This window comes from Pseudopipra pipra, chromosome 12, assembly GCF_036250125.1.
Source record: "Pseudopipra pipra isolate bDixPip1 chromosome 12, bDixPip1.hap1, whole genome shotgun sequence".
NCBI lineage: Eukaryota > Metazoa > Chordata > Aves > Passeriformes > Pipridae > Pseudopipra > Pseudopipra pipra.
Genome location: NC_087560.1, coordinates 5,099,368 through 5,123,767, shown reverse-complemented (window position 1 = coordinate 5,123,767; position 24,400 = coordinate 5,099,368). Strand labels below are relative to the sequence as shown.

The 24,400-nt window shown below is 49.4% G+C and overlaps 1 long non-coding RNA gene across 24 annotated transcripts in view; it reads left to right on the top strand.

Moving 5' to 3' along the window:
- The window catches only part of LOC135420775 (uncharacterized), a 38,693-nt gene extending 14,705 nt beyond the window's left edge, over positions 1-23,988 (top strand). For 7 of the 24 annotated variants that reach the window (XR_010433704.1, XR_010433701.1, XR_010433700.1 and 4 more), the window contains 6 exons: positions 115-200; positions 302-3,800; positions 4,574-4,658; positions 8,370-8,532; positions 9,473-9,634; positions 15,326-23,988. This is a non-coding gene — a long non-coding RNA (uncharacterized LOC135420775). The remainder of the gene's footprint in view (positions 1-114; positions 201-301; positions 3,801-4,573; positions 4,659-8,369; positions 8,533-9,472; positions 9,635-15,325) is intronic. The other 17 variants (XR_010433717.1, XR_010433706.1, XR_010433718.1 and 14 more) reach the window with 17 other exon arrangements.
- The last annotated feature ends 412 nt before the right edge of the window (positions 23,989-24,400 follow it).

Sequence of the window (24,400 nt, the reverse complement as noted above, 5' to 3'; positions counted from 1 at the left end):
CCATCAGATTTGAGATATTTTATGCTTAGACCAACTTCATCTGTGATACCTGAACAGTTTCTACATGGCCAGTAGAGAGATCTTGCACTTATGCACATGCATGTCCACACACAGGTACCCCCTCTGATGAAGGGCTTGTCAACATAAGAAATCCCAGAGGAAAAACGCCCACAATGAGGAATTCACAGAAAATACACCAGGTACTATTAACCAAGGTAGCCAGGTAATATCATTCACCAAACTGTGACACTGTTCTCATAGAGTAAATATCATTTCCCTTTAAAAATCCCTTTTCTTTTAGAGCACCTGTACTGAGAGGGAGAGGTGGAGGAGCCTGTGTGCATACCCTGCTTCCCCTGCTGTTACACCGATTCTAAACACAGGTTTGGTTATTCCTACTATATGTTTATTTTTCCTCTCTGCTTTCTTCCTTTGAAGTACCTGCTTGTGTTCTCAATGAAGAACAGCTGAGAGATCAGGAAAATGGCTTAAGCATTCAGTGGGCTGGAAGCTGTTTGGATTTCAAACAGTGCCTGGGAGAGCTCTGCACAGTGCCTTGCTGCACAACCCTCCTTCTGTCACCGGCCGAGGTTGCCGTCCTTTGTTCCCTCCCTGTAACTCTCCAGAGCCTTCAAGGGAGGGAAAAGAAGGATGAAGGAGGTGACTTTAATTTCTCTTTTTTAAATCCCCCCAAGTCCTCCTTTAAAAAGCCAGAGCACAGCCCTCATGGGCCATCTGCCTTTATTTCTCTTGTGCTCCTTGGCTTTGTTTGTTCCTCGTTTCCCCTCTGTGCCCCTTTGCAAACCTCGGATCCTCGGGAGCCATGAGCAGGACCCAAGTGCCACCCGAAGCTGCAGCTCCCCCTCTACAATCTGCCAAGGAGGAACTGCCCACAGGACACTCCAGCACAGCTTCTGGAGTTTCTAAAGCCATTTTTGTTCAGAAATTCCTGTTGTTGTTGTTCCTGCTGACCTCAGCGGGCTGTATCTTTTCCAAATGTTTCTGACGTTTCTCACAGGGTAATAATCTATTAATGTCACAGACAAGGATTCTGCTGACTTCAGTTTGGCTTCTGTTTCCCATTGGATGGGCTCCTCTCTTTATGGGGGAATGCCTCCAGCCAAAAAGAGAGGAAAAAAAACCCCAGCCCTGAGCTAAGTGAAACCAGGCCCGAAGGGAAGCGCGTTGCAGCCGCGTTGCCTCTCGCTGGCTTCTGTTCTGTGCTTGGGGATGTGCCAGACTCCAGTGCCTCCATGCTTTTGATTCCTGTTTATCCCCGGCAACATGATTGTCTATAATTATATATAATCTCCCCCTTGTTTACTCTTCTTCCTCCAGGTCTGAGCACAAGCTCGATGGCAACTCTCAGCTCCGTCTGCCGGGGCTGCAGCTCCAACGCTCCTCACCATCCTCCACCTTCTCCTCCAAAGTAACAAAGCCATTGGATTTCCTCCCACCCCTTCCCCGCGCTCCCCCTCCCCCTCGCTGGCACCGGGGTTATTTATACAGAATGTGGAAACAATTTGCAGGAAAGTGAACAATGTAAGCGGGAGTGAGGGAAGGGAGACAAGTTTGTTGTGCACACTGAGAGCCCCAGCGGTGAAACGCTGCTTTTTGGGGGGCTGAGAGAACAGACTGTTTTCCTTTCTTCCTTCTCCTCTCTTTCACCATCTCCCTCAGCTCTTTCCATCTTGCCAGAGTCGGGTCCAAACCAGAGCAACCAGATCCGAGTGCGTGTTTTGGAGGAGGTTCAGGTTGGATCCCTCCCTGCATCCCAGCCCCGTGAGGCGGTGTCTGTGTACTTAATCCTCTCTGAGGTTCTGCTCTCCATCGTTGCTGCTCCTGGATTAGCATTAATGAGGAACATGTGTGCTCAGAGGTCTCGCTCCAGGCCCCCAGAGCTGCAGCACTGGGTTTAGACACAGCTACTCCGAGGAACAGTTCAGCTGAAACAGAACCATTCCTGGGAGTGAACGAGGCAGGAACTTTTTGCAAAGTCTAATTTCAGTCTTTCTCCCCTCATCCACTGAGTATTACGTTTTCAGGACATCCCAGCACCTCGCTGGCTCCGCTGTGAGTGTCTGGGAATCAGGGAGTTTACCTGAGTTCTGCTGGGGCTGAGGAAGCTGAACCAGCACTGACTCGGCACTCAGGGCAGATCTGGGATCTTCAGCTGGCACTCTGCACCATGAAGTCCTCAAAAAGAGGTAATCCCAACCCACACACCATTTGGGGAAGGGCCATTGGTGTTGCAGAGCCAAGGGAATGTTATCCCGGGTTGTTGGGGCAGAGCAGCTGCCTTGGCCACAGTGGGTGCCTCAGCCACTCCTCCCCTCGCAGGAGATGCAGCCTCCCTTCCCAACAGCCTCCAGACTTGGGATGGGATCTGTGCAGTTGTGCTGAGCTGGTAGGGCAGGGCCAGGGAGTTGCCAAGTGGGACAGCAGTTCCTCCCTAAACTGGGCACATTCCTGGCTGAGAACTGGTGCAGCAGATCCACTGTGATCCGCTGGCAGAGGGACAGGTGGAAGGAACATGTGGAGGGCTTTTCCTCCCTGAGAATCCATCCTCTCCACATTCCAGTTCTTCCTGCTCCTCCTCAGTCATTGTCCACACACAGAGGGTGAAGTTTCTGTGGGTGTTTGTTTGTGACGTGCCCCATCTGCGCTCCCACATGGAATGGCAGGGATCTCTGGCCAGGATGGCCCTTCCAGAGCCCCTGGCACAGCAGAGACCATTCCAAATGCTGCTGCTGCTCCTTTAGCCAGTTCTTGGCTGGAATAACAACTCCAGGTGTGAAAGGCAGAACGAGAGGGAGCAAACACACTTTGGCCACCGATGTTTTGTGATTGGGGCAGTTCAGCTCTTTGGGCTCTTTTGATTTTCACTGACTCTGAGAAGGGCCCAGGAACAGCAACAACTTCTGTGTTCTTTCCCCAGCCAGACACCAACACCGCACTGGGAGGCTGCAGGTGGGAGCAGGCAGGACCGGGACGCAGCAGTGCAGGGCTGGGGCCCGACAGAGCCGTGGGGATCCCGGTTCCCACTCCAGCCACACCATGTCCGTGATCCACAACCTGTCTGCTTCCCATTGCCTGGCAGGAGCCTGGCAGTGTCTGCAGCCTGCCCAGACATGTTGCACACTGTGCTTGGCTGTCTGGCAAAGAGCTGGGATACGGAGAGTGCTTTGAATCCATCAGCTTCTGGAGAGAGAAGCCTCCCCAGTGCCTCTGGCAGCCCTTGCAGGCCCAGGCTGTGAGGACAGCACCTCTGGGTTGCAGGGCAATCTCTGGGCACCCCACTGAAGGCCTCAGGGCATGCAGACATTCCCAATCTCTTTCTGACTCCCAAGGGTCCTCCCTGACTCCTGGAAAAATGTAGCCTTGAGTTAAACTGTGTGGAGAGCTCGCATTAGCAGCACAGGTTTGGGCAAAGTGGAGGCTTGTAGCTCCTGTAGAGACCTTAAACTGCAGAGACCAGAGGGATCATGGTAATTTCAGGGAAGCTTGGTAATTTCAGGAATGCTTGTGCTTTTTCCCTTCTGGTTCTAAATGTTCAAATTCTCGTGAAAATATGAGAAAAACTGTCCTTGGAATGACTGTGCAGCTGAAAACATGACTGGCTTTTTGGAATTTCCTCTTTCATCTGGTTCTTTTTTTTTTTAATTATTTTTAAGGTCTTTAGATGAGAACAGATTTGTATTCCTCTCTTCCTGCTGCTCACTTACCACCTGAAATCCTCGGCTGCTCCTTGCAGTTCCCACCACAACGGCGATATCCCGAGCGGAGCGTTGGAGCTCCAGGTGAGGGGAAGCAACAGCGGCAGATGGGCTTGTAAACAGCAGAGCTCTGGCTCTGCCACAGAGGCCCTGTTGGAGCGGGGAGGAGCAGGATGGTCGGTAAACACGGAGCCGTTTCCATTGTCTGGGCTGCAATGTGTCCGTGTGGGGAGGGGAGGGCGGCGCCGGCACAGTCAGCCCTTCCCAGCGCGACCTGCTCGTGTTGGAACCTGCAGCAGATTGGAGAAGACAGGAAAGTGGGGTACGTTTTCCAGCATCAGGGAATTTTGTGGGTGATGAAAACAAGATTTCTAGCAGCCCTTTTGCACTAGTCTTGGTTTCTACAGAGGTATCCTATGGTTTTCCTGCCCTTCTTCCCTCCCCTTGAATTCCTTCTGAAACTGTCAGTCAGTAACTTCAGGGAGTAACTTCACTGATAGAACATTCCCACGAATCACCCGAAAGTTTGCAGCTGGATGGAGGAAAAAGAAAGCCAGAGTAGAGTCCCCACTGGTGGGAGAAAAAAGGCAGACTAAGGAGGCTCAGTTCCAGAATTTATTGAGCCCAGAGGGATTTCTAGAGACCACGTGGTGTCAGGTGCAGAAGAAATGAAGGATGATAACCAGCGTGGAAGAGCGGAGCAGCCCAGAACTCCCACAGCCCAGCTGGGCTCCAGAAATGTTGGAGAGGCTTCAACAGCACTTTAATGTGAAGCTGCTGGCCAAGAGCAGCCCCTCCACCTTGTTCTGTCAAGAAAAGGTCCTGATTCATGTCATGTGTGTTCTTTCCCTGGACAGGGAGACTCTGCAGACCCTGTGGAGTGCAGGAGTCACGGAGAACAGAGACCGATGAAAGATGGCTCCAGGCTGGGATTTTGGAGAGGTTTGTGCTTGGTCCAGGGTTGAAGGGTTGGTGTTTCTCTTTTTTTGTAGATTGGGAGAGGAGAGGTTACTGAGTCCTTGAGTCTTAATGTAAAATGATTAGAATCTGGAACAGATTCCAAAATAGACATTTAGGGACAACTAAATGCACAAAGCAGCTTGGATACCTATCACTGGAGTTCATCCAGTCCTGGATAAAGCCTCTGAAATAGGCAGTGCTTTAACAAAGTATATATGTCTGGGGACTCAAAATACAAGGAAAAATTATGAGCGGAAGAGATAACACTTTCTCCATTTCTTAGAAAGGAAGAAAATGCCAAAAAGTTATTAATTTTATTCCCGAGACTCTCTCAGCTGGACAAGGATCCAAGGTTAAGGTGATCCCCATAACCTGACACTTGCAGAACAAGTGGGCTCACTGCATCCTGGCATGAGCAGTTCTGGCATTTCTAGGGAGATCTCTTATCCCAAGTAATAACCTCAGAGGTTAATTGGAGTCTGGAAATGAGTTTATTTGGTAGGTGGGCTAGAGGGGGTTTAATTATGTGTTCAGATCAGCGTTGCTTCAAGCATTAATTTTGCCTGGGAAAGGAAGGTGTAATGTCAGGAATGACACTTTCACACTGCTTAGACTGGGAGAGAGTGGGGGACTGGTGAGAGCCTGTGGCCTGGATGGCAGATGAAAATGAGCTCTGATTAAAAGCATCTCTTTTGTTTGTTTTGGGCCAAAAATCCCTGGGCTCTGTGTAAGGCCCAGTTCCCTCACTCAGCAGTTTCTGGACAGTCAGGCTGTCAGAGGGAATCTCTCTGAAATACACGTCTGATTTCTTTTTTTGGCCCTATTTCTCTTTTCTGCTTTGTGTGGTATTCTCCTCACAGCTTTCCAGAGCAGAGTTACTCTTCCACTTGTTCCCTTTTGCCTCCTGCTGAGTCAGTTCCTTTATTTTCCACCATAATTTGTACTGTAGTCACTCCCAGAATCTGGGAAATCATCCCCAGAAGTCTCCCTGTCTCCTGAGCTTACTGCCAGCTCTCCCACTAAAGCTTTTAATTCTTTGTTATAAAGAAGAATAAAAGGCCAGGAAAGTGCACCACGACACCCATTCAGGTGCCATTACCCTGTAATTCTTTCAAAACTCTGTGTGCATTTATAGTCACTGGGAAGTGCTGGAGTGGGAAGCCTCTGGACTAAATCAGTGTGAGCACATGAAAGAGAACAAGTCCTGCATGGGGCAGTGGGTTCTGGGCTGGGTGTGATCCCTGACTCACTCTGAGGGCTCAGGGAAATCACTTCCCTCCTCTGAGCATCTGTTTCCACTCCCCACCTCCAGCTGTGTCCCTGTTTGGACAAGGAGCTCCCTGGGACACAGCACTTCATGTGTGGAGATGGAGCCTCAGTCAGTGGAGCTTGCAAGGAGCAGGGAACACACACTGGGATGAAAGGTGTGTCCAGGCAGCAGGGCAGGATTCCCAGAACGGCTGGAACCCCGTGTGCTGGGAGCCATCGCTGCTCCCACTCCTTGGTTTCTCTCCACCAGTTCCAGCTGCAGTGGTGAGGTGAACTGGCACATCCCCAGTTCCACTGGGGAATGGTGTGAAATCATTAAACTCATTTTGCAAACTCCAGCAGTGCCCAATGGGATCATCCATCCTGCCTGGAACTGCCTCACCTCCCCACAGGTGAAAATCTCCTTGTGGCTCCAAGCCTTTCCATCCCATCCCATCCCACCCCATGCCATGCTGAGCCTGCTCCAATTTGCCAGCAGAACAAGCAAACCCCTTTCCTCCCTCCCCCCTTGTCTGAGGAGGTGCACACTCCCCCCCTTGGCTTTCCTTCTTCTCCGCAGGCTTTCCCAGAGCCCCTTCCTCCCGTTGTTTGTTCATTCCCTGCACTCCATCCCATCTTTTGCCTTCCTCCCTGGTTGGATACAGCATCTCACTGGTCCTGCTTCACACTCGGAGCAGGGGTATTAGATGGATTCCCCATAGAGTACAAATTGAATGGAGAGAAGTGGCTGCTTTCCCAGCAATAATTTATCTGATTAAAAAAATACTCCCCAAACTTCCCCTCCTCCCCTGGTCCTAAACCCCCTCCAAAAAGCACATTGGCACCGGGGCTGGTGTTTGAACTGTGTTATTCAAATTGCTGGAAGGGGGATTTAGATGGGAAAATAACTGTCATAGGAGGGTTCTCGGGGGATTTTCCCCAGAGCATCAGCGCTGAAATTCGGAACATGGGTTGTTGTGTGGAGGAGGCAGAGAGTAAATAATTCTGAGTCAAGTGCCTCCCTGATTTCTGCCTTTGCCCTCATCTAACAAACACCTTGCACAGATGCACACATGGTGCTCACACACAGGTTTTCCCATCACACAGGTTCCATGGAGGAGCTGTTAGCAGGAACTCCAAAGCACACCGAGCTGCTCTGCTGCTCCTTATCTCCTCTCTTTTCTTTGCCTTACCTCAGGCTGATTCCAAATGAAAGAAGGAATATGCTGCCTAAAATGCCTGTCTCCTTGTTTGTCACCTGCACAGGGTTCATTACTTCCAATGCAGCCTGATCTAAGGCTGGTCATTTTCTTCTTCCACCGGAGCCAACATTCCTGTCACAACTGGGGGATGGAAAAGTCACCCCAACATTCCTGTCACAACTGGGGGATGGAAAAGTCACCCCAACATTCCTGTTGTAACTGGGGGATGGAAAAGTCCCCCGGCCCTTCTCCACCCGCTCTGTGTGTGGGGCTTGGCTGCTGCCTGTGTCTCTGTGGGCGGGAGGCAGGTACTTACATCCCATAGTGCTCCCAGTGTGCCGTGATTTACAACAGGAGCTCCTTCCTGATGCCAAGGGCAGGATTGCTGCTGACATCCAAACCATTCCAGAGCCCTGGCGTGGTCCCAGCTCCAAGGGCTGTTGGCTGATGGACGTTCCTCTGCTCACAGCTGGGTCTGGGCCACTGGGGGAAACGTGAATGGGCCCGTTCTGAGCTTTGCAGCCTCGGAGCATCCTTAAGCCAGTGGCCAGGGCTCAGGTTTCCCTGCTTTTTGACAGGAGTGCTGCTCAGATGAGATCTTTCTTTGCTCCTGGAGGATTTACACTGCCACAAGTCCTCATTTTTTCCAGATGTTTTACCTAATAAATCAAGGAGTCTCATCAGAGGGTTCGGATCCAAAAGCTGTTACCATGACTTCAAAGGCACAGGCTGGAGTGGAAAGAAGCAGAGCAGACATTTTATACCACTCTGTACTCACTGATTTTGAAAATACACTCTGCTTTCAGGAATTTTTTCCTGTGGATACCAAAACTCTGCAGTGATTAAATAAAATAGTGCTGTGCTCCTTCAGCAGCCTTTCTTTCAAAGGATGGAGCTGCAGGACCCAGGGGCTGTGCACGGCTGGCAGGAGCCAGGGTGGGGTTGGTCCTGAGGGGAGCTGAGCTGTGCCAGCCCCTGTCCAAAATCAGGGATCGGTAGCTCAGCTCTGAACTCACTCCATCTTTTCAAGTCAATACTCAGCTGAGTATTTTCTGCCAGTTTAAGCTGGTCTAAGGGATTCTCATGTAAAGGATTCAGATGTTCATCTTCAGATGTTTGGGAGAGCAAAAGACAATAAGAGTTATGTGGCTGCAAAATGTGACTGTGACTCTTCAGACTGGTTTGTTCCTTGATCAAGAATGTAACTTTTTTTTTTAATGTAGTGAACCCTTTCTTTTCACAGTGTCTACATGGTGTTGTTTTCTTTCACTGCTCCATTTCTAAAGATAACTGCTCTGTGTTTGGAGAAGCTGTTCTGTCTTTCCAACCCCTCGACAGCATGGGCTGCTGAACAAGAACATAGTGAAGGAAAGCAGCTGATGAAAGAAAAGCTGTTCCTGTGGTAGGTGAGCAGCAGAGCCAGAGGACTGGCTTTTGGTTCCCTGCTTTCCCAGAGTGCCAGCCTGCCTCCGGCTGTGCTGGTGCTGCCCATCAGAGATGCCCAAACTGGGCTGTGTTCTGGCAGCAGTGCCAAGGGGAGCTGCTCCTCCTCACCCTCTGCCTTGTCTTCCCCTGGATCCCACTGGATTTGGAATCACAGAATAGTTTGGGTTGGAAGGGACACCTTCCACTAGCCCAGGTTGCTCCAAGCCCTGTCCAACCTGGCCTTGGACACTTCCAGGGATGGGGCAGCCACAGCTTTGTCTCATCTGCCTCCTGAGTGTTGTTTGAGCAGGACTGAGGGGATGGTGCCAGGCAGGAACAGGCTGCTGGGGCAGGAGGGAGCATGGCCTGGCTGTGGGGAGCCCCTTTGGCCATGGAGAGGTGCCCAGGTTGAGTGTGGAGTCTCAAGAGAGGATTGGGCTGTCTCCTGCAGCAGAACCATGGAGGGGGAACTGGGGGTACCTGCAGCAGGGGATGCAAGCAGAGACTTTGGCTTGTGCTGTCTGAGGGTTCTGGGATGTGAATAAGTTGTCACTTAGGGGAGTTGGGGACTGTAGCTCTTAGAGAGCTGTGAAAACACTGTGCGGCCCCCAGGAAGCACTGGAGTTCTGTAAAACAGACTTGGGATGTGAATTCACTCCTGCTACACTGTGGTTTGTACTTTATGGATCCCAGGCAGTGGAACAAGAGACCATTTGGTCTTGCAACGTGTTTAGCCAGATCTTAGAACATCACCATGGTTGCCCAAGGGGTGGATGTTCCAGAGGAGGGGACGTCCTGCTGCAGCCCCATGGAAGGGAGAGCCAGGGACAGATCCTGTGTTGTAATGGACTGAAAAACCACCTCCTCTAAATATTGACATTCAAATAACTGTCACCACGATACTGTTTGTTCCTGCCACAGGCTTCAGAAAAATTGCTGCTTGTCTTCCCTCCCCCACAACGCTGAATCCCAGCACCCCAGACTGTCGTGACTGCCGGGGATTGGTGACATCTCGAGTGACACGTGTTGGAGCATCAGAACAGAGTGGGAGCAGCACAGCTTGGCTCTGGGAGCCAAAAATAGGTACTATCATTGCTGAGCTGAAGCCTCCCTTCTCCTTCCCCACCCAGCCCTGCCTCTCTGGCACATGCAAGCTCGTAATCGTGGTGTTCCCGTCGGCCCAAAGGAAAACCACATTCCTAAAGCAAGCAGGGCGTTAAGTAGTGGCCATGCTTTGGAGGCAGGGAATGTTATGACATGGATCCTAAATTAGTGAGCATCAGTGATGATGATGGTTTGCAGATTTCCCACAGGGAATGGGTGTAGAAAGGAGCACGGCTCATCTGCTGCATTGCCATGTGGAAAAGCACCAGAGACACACCATAAAATAGGGAGTGTGAACTCCTTTCACTGGACAGCTGCTCAAATCCTTGTAATTGAATGACTGAGTGATGAATGTAGCACGTTGGGTTTTTCTCTGGATCCCTCCTCTCCTTTATTCTGTAGCTCTGTGAATCTCAGTCACGCTTTCACCTGGGTTTTTCAGTCTGCTCACTGGAGTATTTGTCTTCTTCTGCTGACCCCCAAAAGCACCATTTCATTAAAAACCCTGACTGTTTGGGAAGGGTGACATTTATTCACAAAGGTAAGGCTCTTTGAAGGTGTCTGCTCCTTTGGTAGTGAGTGATTCAAATGAGTTCCCTTTCAGCATTCCTGTCTCACTGCTCCCAAGGCCACACAAAGGAGGAGGGATTTCCAGGGCCGTATAAATCAGGGTTTGTTACAGGGACGTCATACACAACTGCACCACGGGGTGTTAATGGTGAGCAGGTGAGGAGTCAGAGCAAGTCAGAACCAAGGAACAAAAGCCACAAAGCTCCTGTGTCTGGCTCCTGATGCTTCCCAAAAGTGCAGTGTCTGCACACTCCTGCTCTGTGCTGGGAAAGCTCGGGGTGTTACACTGATCCATATCACAAAGTGCTCCAGTAATTGGATGAGTAGGTTTGGTGGGAACATCTTTGGTTCTCAATTTCTCCCATCAGGAGAGATCTAAATGAAGTTGTATGAGCACATGTCCAGCCCAGGTCTCTTCCCAACACCCAGCTCACTCTGCTGGATTCGTGCTTGGCAGAGGCAGTGGTGACCAGGCCATTGGACACAGGTTGGATTAAACTTCCACTGGAGTAGAGGAAGAAAACTCCCAATCTTTGTGCAGGCAAATGGGAGTTTCCTCCTTGTCCAGCAATTAAATCCCAGTGCTGACTCCACTGAGTTCCTGAGTGCTGGAATAAGAAGTGATTGGGGTTTTTGATGTGCAGCCTTTGGCCAGTGCTCGTGCTCTCCCCCTTCCTCAAGTCCCATGAGCATTTCAGGTTTCCAGAGGCTCCCACTTGCTCTTTCCATGCCCTGCTCATCTTTCAGGCTCCAGGCTGCAGGATGGACCATGAGTCCTGAAGGCAGGTTTGTGGGCACAGAGTGTGTGGGGATGCCTGGGGGGAGTTTTCTCTCCCAGAATGATCTCACAATCTTTGCAGCTTCCCAAATACCTGTCAGTCCAGGAGTGAAGCTGAGCTCAAACCAAAATGAAGCTGTTAGAGCTTTAAAATGGTCCATGAAACTCCCTTTTACAGGAGGAGTTCAGGGCAGTGGAAGGTTTCAGGGATTGGATGTGGCTCATGAGCCAGGATCTGGGATGACCAGGGGTCCCTTGGACAGGCTGCACACACGTGCCTGGGCATCCTCAAGCACATACCACTGTGGTTTCTGGACTAGTTTTTGTTATTTCTCAATATTCCCTCTAATATTTAATGTATTTCTCTTGGTTGCTGGTAGTTTCAGCAGTGAAAGTGCTGACTCTGATGTCCTTCTGGGACGTGACATTGGCTCGGGACAACCCAACAGTTTTTGTGTGGGCCTCCAACAAATGTTCTGCCCACTGGTCTCCAATCCCAAGAACATTCCTGGCTTCTCTGGTAATATCCTTAAGCACACCACTGATAGATTTTTGTGTAGATGAATGACCTGACAACTCCAAATATTATTTATTTTCCAGGATTTCTGGGTCACTAGAGTGATGGGTCAGGGAGGACTGAGGTGCAGCTGGATAATGCCAGATCCCAGCCAGTGGGGTTCATGTCTCCCTTCCAAATCAGGCCAAGCACAGCCCTGCTCCTCCTCCTCAGCAAAGGGGCTGTGTTAGGAAGTGGGAGCTGGGAGAAGGGGGAGTGTTGGCTGGATCTCATGGTTGTTCTCTGGAAGGTTTTAATGATCCTTAGCTTCCATAAAGGAAGGCACCTCCTGGAGCTGCAGCCCCAGAGCTCAAGATTCACCTTTCTTAAGCACATTACATCTCTCTGAATCCCAGGGTTAGATGGGATATTGGGGAGAAATCCTTCCCTGTGAGGGTGGGGAGGCCCTGGCACAGGTTGCCCAGAGAAACTGTGGCTGCCCCATCCCTGGAAGCATCCAAGGCCGGGTTGGATGGGGCTTGGAGCAACCTGGGATAGGGGAAGGTGTCCAGGGGATGGAACAGGATGAGCTTAAGGTCCCTTATAACCCAAACCAGTGTGGGATTCTGTGATTTTCTGAATCCTCTCGGTGCCGTCAGGCTGCCCCTGTTATCTGATGTCCTCTTTAACCTTTTAGTTACAAAATAGAAGCTTTTTTGTGCCAGACCTTCCCCCCTGGGTCCTGAAGAGGGATCACTTGTTTAACAGTGACACTGGGAAACACCACAGAAGTGTTACTGTTCCCTACTGCAAGAAAGAGGGAGACTTAGGGCTGGATCCAAGCAGACATCTGAAGGGACATTTACACAAAACTTAGTTACCTTAGTCCAAAGTCCTGATCCTGAAAAACCTGCTCTCAGCTTTCCCTGCTGCAGGAGCTGCCTCTGCAAGGCACACTCTCAATTCTGAGCATTTAACTTCTTCTTCTGCCTTCTCAAAGGCACTCGAGGGTATGTCTTCCCAGACAGACCTTTCCTGATGGCAAGACTGGTCTTCTCCCTAAAATAGTTGGATCAAAATGACCTTGGTCTGGTGGAGGAGGGTGGTACCTTCTTCCACTGCCCCGGGGTGCTGGTGGATGCCCTGTGAGTGCAGTGCAGTCCTCAGAGCAAAGTCATGTCTTTTTACCTTTTCTAGAACAGGCCAAATGACCCCCAGGACGTTTCCCAGGAAGCATCCTGTGTTCAAGACCAGCCTTGAAACTCCTCCTAAAGCTCCTGTGAGGGTCCTTACCCTGCACCTCTTGGGAACAAAGAGGATTTATTTGCATGACTCTTCAGCACCTCCTGCCCAGGGATTTGTGTGTTAACTCTGAGTAGCATCATTACCTCGCTGGAGTTTGGGGCACCAGAGGGTTCCAACCTGCACTGCAAATAGGGCAGCCCCACTGGCATGAACAGAGTCCATCTGGAGTGTAAACAGTCTGGTTTATTAGGGAATTCACCTCTTAGCAGTCACAGGAGTAAGGACAGAGAGGTGTCACTTCAGGTTCCTCTAGCAGGGGATGGGGAGAGCAAAACTACACCCAGCTAAGACTGTAAGCAAAGACTAAACTACCTCTAATTGCAACCAGGGGAAACACTCGAGCAGAGAGCCTAAAAGTGCTTTACAAAAAGTCTAAAGGAAAAGCTTTTTGTACAAGATTAATCTTTCTGCCTCACTGGGGTCAGCAGTGGGAGTGCAAGGAGAGAATTCAGCACAGTCAGCACCGGTCTGTAAAGATCTATGTCCAGCTTTGCATTTCATCCTGTTTATCTGGGGCTATTAATTAGCTCCTTTCAGTTTTCCTGGGAAGATCTGTGTGTTAGGGCAGCTGAACACTCCTAAAGATCTGTCATTGATTGCTTGGGCAGCTAAATCGGGTCGACAGTTCACTACTCAGAGGTGTCTTAACTTTGCATCCTTTTCTGCTGGGGCAGGAATTCCAGGGATGACTTCAATCTTCTTGTAATGTGCTTGTACTCCTTGCTTTCCTAATTTCATGCCTAGGTATGGCATTTCCATTATAAAGGAGCTGTGTTGGTTGAGCTCTGCAGGTCTGGGTCTTTCAATAGCTGATCAGAGCTTCTGGTCATGTGCTTCTGCTCTTTTCCCTCAGAACAAAACATCAGCTACTCAGATCCTGGGCTATCAAAGCCCCTGGAACAGTTCAAGTGCCAAACAGAGCCCCACCGGCAGCCTGAGGAATGATGTTTCCCATGGGGGCTGTGGAATATGCACAAACGTATGGTCTGTTTTCCAACGTGCCTGTCAGAGCCCTGCTGGTGCCTCCAGCAGAGAGAAATATTTGGCATAGGCCATTTCCCCCCAAACTTTACTGCTTGCAGGAAATAGAAAGTGTTCTTTTCCAACCTATTTATTTGTGTTTGACTGTAATCACAAAGGGTTGTGCTTTTCCCCTTTCTCTGGTGACCCATGAGTGTCCACTGCTGTCAGTTCTGCATTTCCTCTTATCTTTCACAGAGCTGGCAGCCTTTTCACCCCTTCCTCTGGTGTCAGCTGTACTCCATGTAAAAATTCCATATGGGAGATGAGCTTTAAGGTGGGTGTGCTCCATTCAGGTTTACTCAGCACCGTGGGCAGCCTTCCCTATTTTTTGTTTTTAAATCCACATTCTCTTGTTCAGGTGCCTGGGGAATGTGTTCTGATGTGAGCAAGGCCTTCCAACACAACTATATGTGCTGCTGACTTTCCAGACCATCCCTTTTGCTGCCTGAGTTTCCCCATACATTTAACAAGGGATCCCTTTGGTCAGAGGGAAGGTCCCCAGTGTAGGGGCTGACTCAGAGCTGTGCCACTGCTCAGTTCCAAAAGTCTGCAGGTGGCTTTTGGGGGAGTGTTAATTAAGTTCCTAGCAGTGCATAAGTTGGTGTTCAACTTTAATTAATTAATACCCATTTATCTTTCAGGCTGTGGTTTGTACCCTCCTGCTGCAGTGTCACCCCACCCACCCCAGGCCCATGAAATCCAGACAGGGAATGTCCCCACTGGAGCTGTGTTGGCATTCCCATGTTCTTGATCACAGGATCGTGGAATCCCAGAACCGTTTGGGTTGGAAAGGACTTAAGGCTCATCCAGTCCCACCCCCTGCCATGGGCAGGGACACCTTCCACTAGCCCATGTTGCTCCAAGCCCTGTCCAACCCAGCCTTGGACACTTCCAGGGATCCAGGGGCAGCCACAGCTTCTCTGGGCAACCTGTGCCAGGGCCTCCCCACCCTCACAGGGAAGAATTTCTTCCCAATATCCCATCTAACCCTTCCCTCCTTCAATTTGGTGTCAGTTTTAGGTGAAGTGCAAGATTTCTTGGCTTTGTCACATCTAACAGGGTTGGCATCACTCACCTGCCTCGATGGAAAATTAGTAAAACCTTTCATGTGTCAGAACTGCCTGTAGCCAGGAACAGGAACAACTTCATCTTTCTGGTGTGGAAATTGCTCACAGTAAGGGATCTGTCCTGCTCCATGTCCGAGTTCCCACTGCTCCCTGTGCACAGCGGGTGCTTCTGCAGGGGGGTTCTGGAGGCTCCACACCCTGTGGGCTGCTGCATTTGCCTGAAATTGGATGCAATTAAAAAAAAAAAAGTGAATAAGAGAACAGTAGTGTTTTTGAGGTATGTGTTTCAGTGGTAGTGTTTCACAGCTTTCTTTCCAAGCTAAGTATAGTCCGTGAGCGACAACACACATTGACAGCAGTAGTAGCAGTAAACATGAAAGAAACGTCAGTGATACTATTCCTTGTCTTCCCTTATGCTGCCTTGTCCAAAGGCAGTGCTTCCCAGAATGTCCTGGCAGCCTGAGAAGTGGTGGACACCGCAATGACACCCCAGAGGAGCAGCTGAGTGCTACTGATTGCTGGTGAGTGGGTGGGAGGTCAACAGGAAAACACCAGACTCCCGTCTGAAAGGACAAACCCAACAGATCCTGGAGCAGCCATCAGCCTGAAGGAGGGGTTAGAGGCAGATTGCAGTCATTTGGGACTGGGAAAACATGAGATTTGTGAGAAACCTTTTCTCCCTCTGTCAAACCTCTCTTATTTGTTGCCTGCCTCAAAGGGCTCGTGGCCGAAAAATGCCACTGCTTTGCTTCATAGAATCTAAATGTTCCAATGGCACAGACAGAAACCTCAGTCTCTGCTCAGCCCTCACTGTAGGTGTTGGAACTCTGAAGGAGGGTCTTTTTGACAAATTGATTTCTGTTTAACACCTACACTTCTGTGCTTTCAGAAACGAAGGGCACTTCTGATAACTTCTCATAGCCTGAACTTCTTTCTCTACCAATCCCCCATTTTTAGCAATGTAAATTTGTTCTGAGCATCTAAATTCCCTCCAGTTTTTGGTAGTGATCTTTTTTAGCTGTTTTCCTTTGGGGATGTGAAGGCACCTTCCTTGTGCAAAAAATGTCCATTGCCTGTACAGCATGAGAGGATTTTCCTCTGGGATTTCCCTGCCAGCACGTACCTTCCACTCTGGGAGGAGGAAATGCCATTTCAACCCTTGGTCCTTCTAAGAGCATCCCTCAAAAATGTGTGTTATTGGAGGGGGGGCAGGTGGAGCAGCAGCCTGAGCAACATGCACAGTGTGGTGGTCCCTGGTCACTGGGAGGTGGATCAGCACTTTCACCTCTTTTTGGGGCAGAGATGTTCCAACCCCACCAATCCCTGTCGGTGTGAGCTCACAGCCTTTCCTTCCCTGCCCTTCCCTCTGCTCCATTCGGGATCTCTGAGAGCCTTTGTGTCTCACTTGGACACAGAGTCACATTCTGAGCTCTTTGAAGCACATTTCATATTTCTTCGAATCAATAAACTTCACAGGCAGTCGCAGAAATCCCAGGCAGTCAATAAGTCCCGTCAGGCTCCCTCAGGAGTGAAAGCAGAGCGTTGTAAGGACATTTCTTAGGGAGCTGCTGTTCAGGCATATTTGTTGTTTCAATTAGTCTGATTTAGGGGCTCAGTCAGGGGCTGCAGCCTGTAGTACTCACACTGTAATTTGATTTCTAAAGCTGCCGTTCAGGTACTAAGGGAGTAAAACTGTGTGGTAAAACCCCAGTGTGACAGCAGCTGTGGAGATCCCAATATGCCTGTCAGGGAGATCCAGGGAGATCCCAGGGTTCACCATCACCTGCATTTCACATCCCACATCCCATCGGAGCCCTCCTGGCTTTGATCACCGGTCCCCTGGGAGGAGCATGAAAAGGTGGGAGAACTACGGTGTTTTTCCAGACCTGTTCCCCTGAAGGGATGTTTAAACAAACAACAAGAAAAGAAAGTCAAATGAATGCGTGTGAGAAGTGCCAGATTGGCAGCTTGAGCGAGTCAAACTTCACCTGTGTGAAGGCTGCCCATGTTTTATGTGCTGGAGCTGTCAGTGCAGCACCATTCCTCGGCACAACACGTGTTCCTTGCTTTTCAAACTGTCCCTGTGTGCCCACGTTGCTCAGTCCTGCAGCTGAGAAGGAGTCAGACGGCACTGATGGAGGTAAGGAGCTGGACTGCTGAGCACTAGGAAGGAATGTTGGCTAATTTGCCCTGGTTTTGGAGATGCTTAAAAATTGCAAGAGGTTAGAAACGATTTAAAAACAAAATATATGCAGAACGAGTCAAGGCATAGCTCTGCTTTCAAACTAGAAACTGCCTGGAACAAAGCTCGTGTCTCTCCTTAGGAAATGAGGGCTGTGTCCCTGTTGTTGCTCCCTGGGAAGAGGCCTCCATGCTCTCTCTGACAGCTACATCACCAAGGTCTCGTCTGGACTTTCTCAGCACTCCCAGGTGCTGCAGCACAACCTTTCCTGGCAGGAAGGGGCTTTGGGAGGCACAGACCCTGTGGTGAAAGACAAGTCCCCCACACTCCAGGGTCCTTCAGGAGCACCTTATGAGCCTGGGAAGTGGAAGCCCTGTCTAAACAAGGTCTCGTTATGAAAAGTTTAATTTTACAACTGTTCGAGCTTGTCCCTCTTTCAGATGGCATGGTAAAAATGAAGTATGATATTTCTTCCATGAAAAATCCACTATATTTATAGGAAATTCCTTCCCTGCATTTGAAGGGGTGATGAGGTTTGGAGGAGAATTCCAGTTAGAGGAAGCAGAGCCAAAACTCTGACTTTAAAGGGCTGTCTGAGAGTGCACGAACAAGATCATTCCAGGGACTCTGTTCCTGTCCCAAGCTATTGTCCAATGTCTTTATTCTTTCCTGCTTCTGCAGCTCCTCCTCCCTGTTGTCACTACATCATAGCAATGACTGGTTTTGAACTGTTCAATTAGAGGACTAAGGTAATTTTGTTCACATTTGCTTTTCTGTCACAAGGTTCTAATACTGCTCTGTGCCTCCAGTTCCTGCCATTCAGAGCATAGGGACACTTGAGCCACTCTTTTCAAACAGGGGCCCCTGGAATTCATTATATCTGTATATTCTGTTTTAAACACCCACAGTCGTGCTCTGAGATACAGGCCAAGAGCAAAGGACACTTGTGGGAGTTGTAAGTGTTGACACAACAGTCAAATCTATTTGGTCTCAAGCTTTATGCTTGGACCTGCTCATCTAACTCTGGCTGATCCATTTGTGTCTCACATGGGTAACGTGGCTTTTTCTTTCCATTTCCAGGAGTCCCCAAATGCAGGTGACCAGCCCCCTGACCAGCTGGTGGGTACCAGAGCTGGAGAGGGATGACTCTGTTCCATAGCCCCTGGGAAGGGTGCCTTGGCCTCCTGTCAGTGAGTGCAGGGTGTTTGGGCTGTGTGTGTGTGTGTGGGAATGGGGAGCACCTGCCACGTGCCAAGAACGAGGGGAGCGAAGGATTCCCACCATATGATCCCACAGTGAACTTTTGATCCATCAGCTCATCTGATCCACCTGATCCATCAGCTGGGCCTTTCAGGTAACACACAGAAAAGGGCTGTGCTGCTCTTGGTCCTGAGGTTTGTCTGTAAGGTGTGCTGGGCTCTGCATTTTCCAGGCATCCTCTGCTGCTGGTCTAAGGTTGTTTCTTTTCTTTGGTTTTCCAAACCCAGAGGCAAATGACTGTTTCTTTGTGCTAAGCATCAATTCTCTTCCTTTTTTTTATCCTTTCTCCTCTCCATGGTTTTCCTCTCCATTTTGAATTCTCTCAGACTGCTGCAGTCTCACTTCCCTGAGACTTCCCTCCTGGCACAGACACCAGGAGAAAATGTGATGGTGTTTACAGAGCACTGGGACTTGGGAGATGTGAAATGTGGACCTGGTGCTCTACCTCTGCTGACTCACAACACCTTTCTGTGGTTCTGCTTTCCTGTCAGGATAACCTGGACTAAAACCTCTCTGGGGAAAGGATTTGCTTTCCCTGTGTGATCCTACGGTGTCTAATACAACAGGACCCAACCTCAGGTAAGACCTTTAGGCACTCCCATTATATGAATGAGAACAAGATTATTGGTGTCAGTAATTAACATTCTTGTGGGATTGTTGGAAATGCTTTGGGATAAACACCACCTGGAATCCTCGCCTGGCTTATGTGGTTTCTGAGCTGCAGAGGAGGCTGATCCTGTTTGCACGAGAGGCCATGGACCATCTCTCTCCTCTCACTGGATGTGCAAAGTCTTTCAGGCCAAAGATGAGATGCAGTAGCTCAGGGAGACATTGGGACACTTGAAAAGTGAGGGCACATTCTGTGGGGAGGAAGAATGGAGACTCAGCGGTCAGTGTGTCCCCAGTAATGATCTCACCTGAGAACAACACTAATGGCAACCACCAAACCAGAAAAATACCACCCACAGTGTCACTGAAAACACTGTGAACGCCTGTGGCACAGTGTCACCCCAGGACAGGCTTCCAGAGAGGAATCTCTCCCTGCTTACCTGGATGGCAAAAATCCCATTGACTGCAATGACATCAGGATTTCCCCTTGAGTGTTACCTGGGTTTCTCTCCTTCTGGAGAGAAGAGCCATATCCCACATCATTATGCACATCCTAATAACAAATAGATAATTCTTTTCCTTTAAACTGTGGATTGGATTCCAGTAAACCCTGCATTTTGGATTCTAGGTTCCCTCTATCTAGCTCTGCAATCCCTAAATAAACAAACATTGGATTAGACCTCAGCAGCTCCCTCCCTCAGACACAGGAGGCTTTAAAAGCATTTCACACCAACTGCCCTGCTCGTGTTTCAGACTCCGTTAACCGCGGATTCAGGGAGCTCCATCTCCCTCTCAAACTTCCCAGGGAGCTCACCTCAGTGATTGGAAGGTCTGCCTCCACTTGTGACCCTCTCTGACTCCAGCGAGGAGCTGGAATTGCTGTTGACATCAGGAGTGACAGAGGTACGTGCTGGGGTCGGAGGGTTTCTGGCACATGGCCTGCTAACCCAGAATTTGCTTGGCAAAGTCCGGAGGGTGACTTTTAACCTCAGAGCAGTTTGCAAAAACCACACCTGTGACCAATAAATGTGAAAAATAAATGAAAAAAACTAAATCCAGCCCCTAGTGAATGATGAAAGCCAGCACACCTCGCTGGGCTCTGGTGCTGGAGTCAGTGTGGAGATCTATACAGGAATAATTGAACAGGTCATCGTTGCCAGGAGTTGTCCGTGGATGGAGCTGATGCCTCACACATGGGGGAGGCAGCACAGCAGGTTAAACTGAAGGGATCTCATAGCTCTAAGTCTTAAACTTAATGAAGCACATCTTTATTTGTGCTGCAGCCCCTTCTTCTCCCCAAATTGCCTTAACTAGCTGCTAGAGGATGCCCAGTAATGGAAAATTCTCTGGATAACAATAAATTGGTGTAACGACTCAGTGTCACCTCACATCCTGCTAAGCAACAGAGAAATCACGGTGAGAAAAACAGGCACAGCCAGAGTGGCACTGAACAGTGGAATCCTAATTCCATCACCCTTCTTGTGGGCCACAGATAACCCAGTGCAATTTACAGCCGCTCTGAAGCGGCTCCAAGTCTCAGCAGGAGTCGGGAAGGCTCAGTGTAGCCTCGGGACTGAGGAGTCACGGAAGATCAGGGGAGTTGTTGTTCCATAACCTTGCCTCTCCACCAAAACTGGTGGGCTGGTCTGGAATGGGAAGCACTCCAAGCAAAACACAACGTTTTAATCACTGAAATGAAGGTCCTCCTCTGGATCCCTCTCTGGAGAACTGTGTGTCTCTGATGATCACGCACAGACTGCCAAAGAAGGTAAATTCTGGATTTAAATCTGTACATCACCAGTGTGTGAGTGACACCAGTAAATCTGGGCTGTAAGGCTGAGATATCTCCAAGAAGAGAGAAACACTTTTTCCACTTAAATGACTGAGGTAGAAGAAGTAAATATATTGTCTCCTACTACTGAAGGGTGAGGAAATCATTTATACACATCTGTTACACCTTTGCAGCCTAACAGTGGTGGTTTTTTCAATCCAAGAGTCCAAAAGTTTAGAATTACCAACATTAAGGTGGCCTGTGCGACTGTAATTTGTCCCTTTTGTGCATTTGCATCATGATCCAGTATTTAATTGTGATTAGATCACACGCTGTTCTTTCAACAGGTTCCCGGCCTCGCTCGTTCTACAGAATAGACTCTGCTCACCAAGCAATAACTTTATTTTCTCCTCGCTGTTCACTGTGTGGCCTGTGCTTTATTTACAGCACACTATTCAAATATTGTTCTGAAGACAGATTTATTCATTTCCTCCTGAGCTTTTTCACGGGACTCATCACTATGGTATCCAAGTGCTTCACAAACTCTAATTCACTTTCCCAACGCTGGAGTGAGAACTGGTGTTGCCCTTATTTTACAGACGAGGAACTCGGGCGCACAGACAGAATAATACAAAAATCTCTTTTCATTTTAGAGATCTAATTAGAAATACTCGATGGCCTGATTTTGTCAGAAAATAGAACATGGTGAAGCATCCAATTGAGTCAGAACTTGAATACATTCTCAGCTATTGCAGATTTATCTGCAAGTGCTCTTCACTTCTGCAGATCACGCTTTAAAATGTCAGCCCAGGCACCTGGGCAGTGCTGACTGCACAACTAGTACAGTTCTGGGCAGGCTCTCTTTAAGGACTGAGGCCCTTTTCTGGAGCAGCAGCCACCCCTTCCCACCCACAGTGCTGTGCTTGCTCACTCCACAGTTCCTCTCAGGGTGCATAACATACCTACATCTGATTTTTACAGCAAATTAAGTGGAAGTTGTTGAGGCACTTGCCTGGGTTCCCTGGCCTTGGTTTGGTATCTGAGCCAGGCTTATCCTTCTGCACTGGCTGTCTTTATCCCGGTGTTTGATAACTGGGGAGTGTGTTCCTTTGCAGCCTGACTACTGTTGTTTTAATAAATATGTATTTCTTTTCAATCTAGAGATACCCTTAGAAAGCCCAGCAATTTAATCCTGTGCTGACAGGGATGCAGGCCATCAGCAATGTGGAAGCACTCCCTGTATGAGGGATGTAGTGGTTGGCACACTCTCCAGCACTCAGAGGGGACGAGGAACGTTCTCAGTGTGTGTCAGCCACCTGCTGCCAACAGTTTTCCAGTTGGTCTTCATTCCCATTCCTAAATTCTTACCTTTCTGCTCTGCCTCCCTCCCTCAGTCTCTGTCACTCCCATTCCTACATCACTGCCCCTAGTGAATTCCCTCTTCCCACTGTCTTTGCTGCATCCCACACCCAAACTAGGGGTCCTCCTCCCTCATCCCACTGCAGCTCTCCCATCCAATCCCTGTGCCCAGCAAGTTCTTCCTCAGGCACTGTATGGACAGCCCTGGGTGCCCTAAGCTGCGTGTTCCTCCTCCTGGAAATTCTCTCCCATTCCCACTCTGTTTTTAATTCTTCTCCCAACAGCCTGGCTTCCAGACTCTTCCTTATGAGCTTTGCTTTATCCCTCCCTCCAGGCAGACCTGTTTTTCCTTCCAGCTCCTTGTTCCCTTCCCCTGCCCTGGAGAACCTGTCTCTCTCCAGACCCTCCGTGCCTGCCAACTTACCTGTCCCAAATCCAGTTCCCATCCCCACTGTGTGTTACTGAAGGAGCTTCCTGCTCCATGTTTCCCCAGAGGACTGGAAGGACAAGTTCCCTGCTCGCCCTTCCTACCTGCAGCCTTGGCATGGTCCAGAGCAGCAGGGAACTGGAAGTGCAGGTCCAGCTCTGACTCCCACAGCCCTGGGCTGAGATGAGGATGGAACTGCAGGGCAACGGAAGCACTGGGAAGCCTCCACAGAGCACCAGTGGGATTTTCAGGGGGGTTTTCTCTGTGGTGCTTGAAGGAACACCTCTGACAAGGTGACTGTTCTCGTCTACAAATTTGACAATCCCTGACAGAAAGAACAAAAGGGGAAAAGTTTATAATTTAACCTGAGGTACGAACATCAGATGCTTAAATTTCAGCACAGCGGTTGCTCTGGCCCTATTAAATGCGACTGAGGGTAGGATTTTATGATGGGAATTCCTAACCAGCTTAATAGAAGTTACACTACCAGTCCTGCCTTTTAATCACTGCTTCCATTTTCAGGATAAATTGCAGCTGGTTGCTGGTAATCCTTGTGGCATATCAGATAGCAGCGTAACTCGGCAAGGGGAAGGTGGAGAAACCCAAACATCCTTCTGAGGAGGTAATTATTCCATTGTGAAAATGCTCCGGGATATTTTTAGTGGCCAAACCCCCTGTTTCCTGACAGAAACATAAAATAATGAAGCAAGTTTCACAAGGAGAAACACTTCAGACACCTGTACTAGCTGGTGCTTTGCAGTCAGGTCAGTGTTTAATTTGCCATGTGCATCCCCGTGTCCCTGTGCACGGCCAGCCCCACACCTGGCTTTGGGGCACTGTGGGCTGGGCCAGCGCCGCCTCGCAGAAAACCCTCTCCACCAACAAATCTGCAAATCCCGCTGGATCAGGGGGAATTTCACGGGAATATAGAGCTGCCTGCAACAAGAGGGACACCCTCGCCGCACGCACCGAGGTTATCGAGGGAAACTTTCCTTAGCGGGAGTCATACACCCGGTGTAAAAGCCTGGATTTTTTGGGGAACAAATGATATAAAACTAGTTTTAGAACATTTTGCAACACATTTTTGTGGGGATGTACCCTCGTTTCATGTCCCGCAGTGCCCCAGGGCTCCGGTTATCTCCGGGTTACCTCGAGCACTGGTCCTACATAATTTATGTCCTGAAAGAGACGATTCAATTAGTCAATAATAAAATGAGCAAGGACAGCGTGTGCGTTGTAAAAATATAATTTAGTGGGCAACAAGCTGAGATGGAAAAATATAAGGGTACACTCCATATGATTAATGAAGGAGGAATGTATATTTATAGCTCTTATTGTGTCCTTTGTAAGCAGAAGGATCCGACAGTAGGACTGGAACCGGCTGGTAACGATGTGGCATTCCAATGATTGGGATTTGAATGGCAAATGCTGTATAAAACTAATTACCCCCAGGAGGATGAAAATACATTTCATTTGCCTTTTCGGAGCATGTTTGGCCTTTTCTTCACGTTTATTTACGCTCGAAAAACACGTTTATTAGGAGGGGCGACATCCCAGACGGAGCAGCGGAGTTACCCCCCAAGAAAACAAGTTTCCACAAGTTATTTTTACACATTTAGCGCGATTTTGGTTTCCTCGGTCGTAGTGGATTGCGCTTCCCAGCAGCACACGGCGTAGAGAGTTCTCGCTTCCCACATCCTCGGGCTCGGCACACAGCGAGGATACCCGGATTGGTGCCGAACCGTTTGCTTTCCCCTGTTTTCACACGCGAAGCACACGCAGGTCCCGCAGCCACGCCGGGGCTGGTCCCGGAGAGGGGGAAAACACAGATTTATGGCGTTAAACCCCGGGAACTTTGGTGCCCCGATCGCTTGAAGGGGAATGGGGGGAGCCCCGAC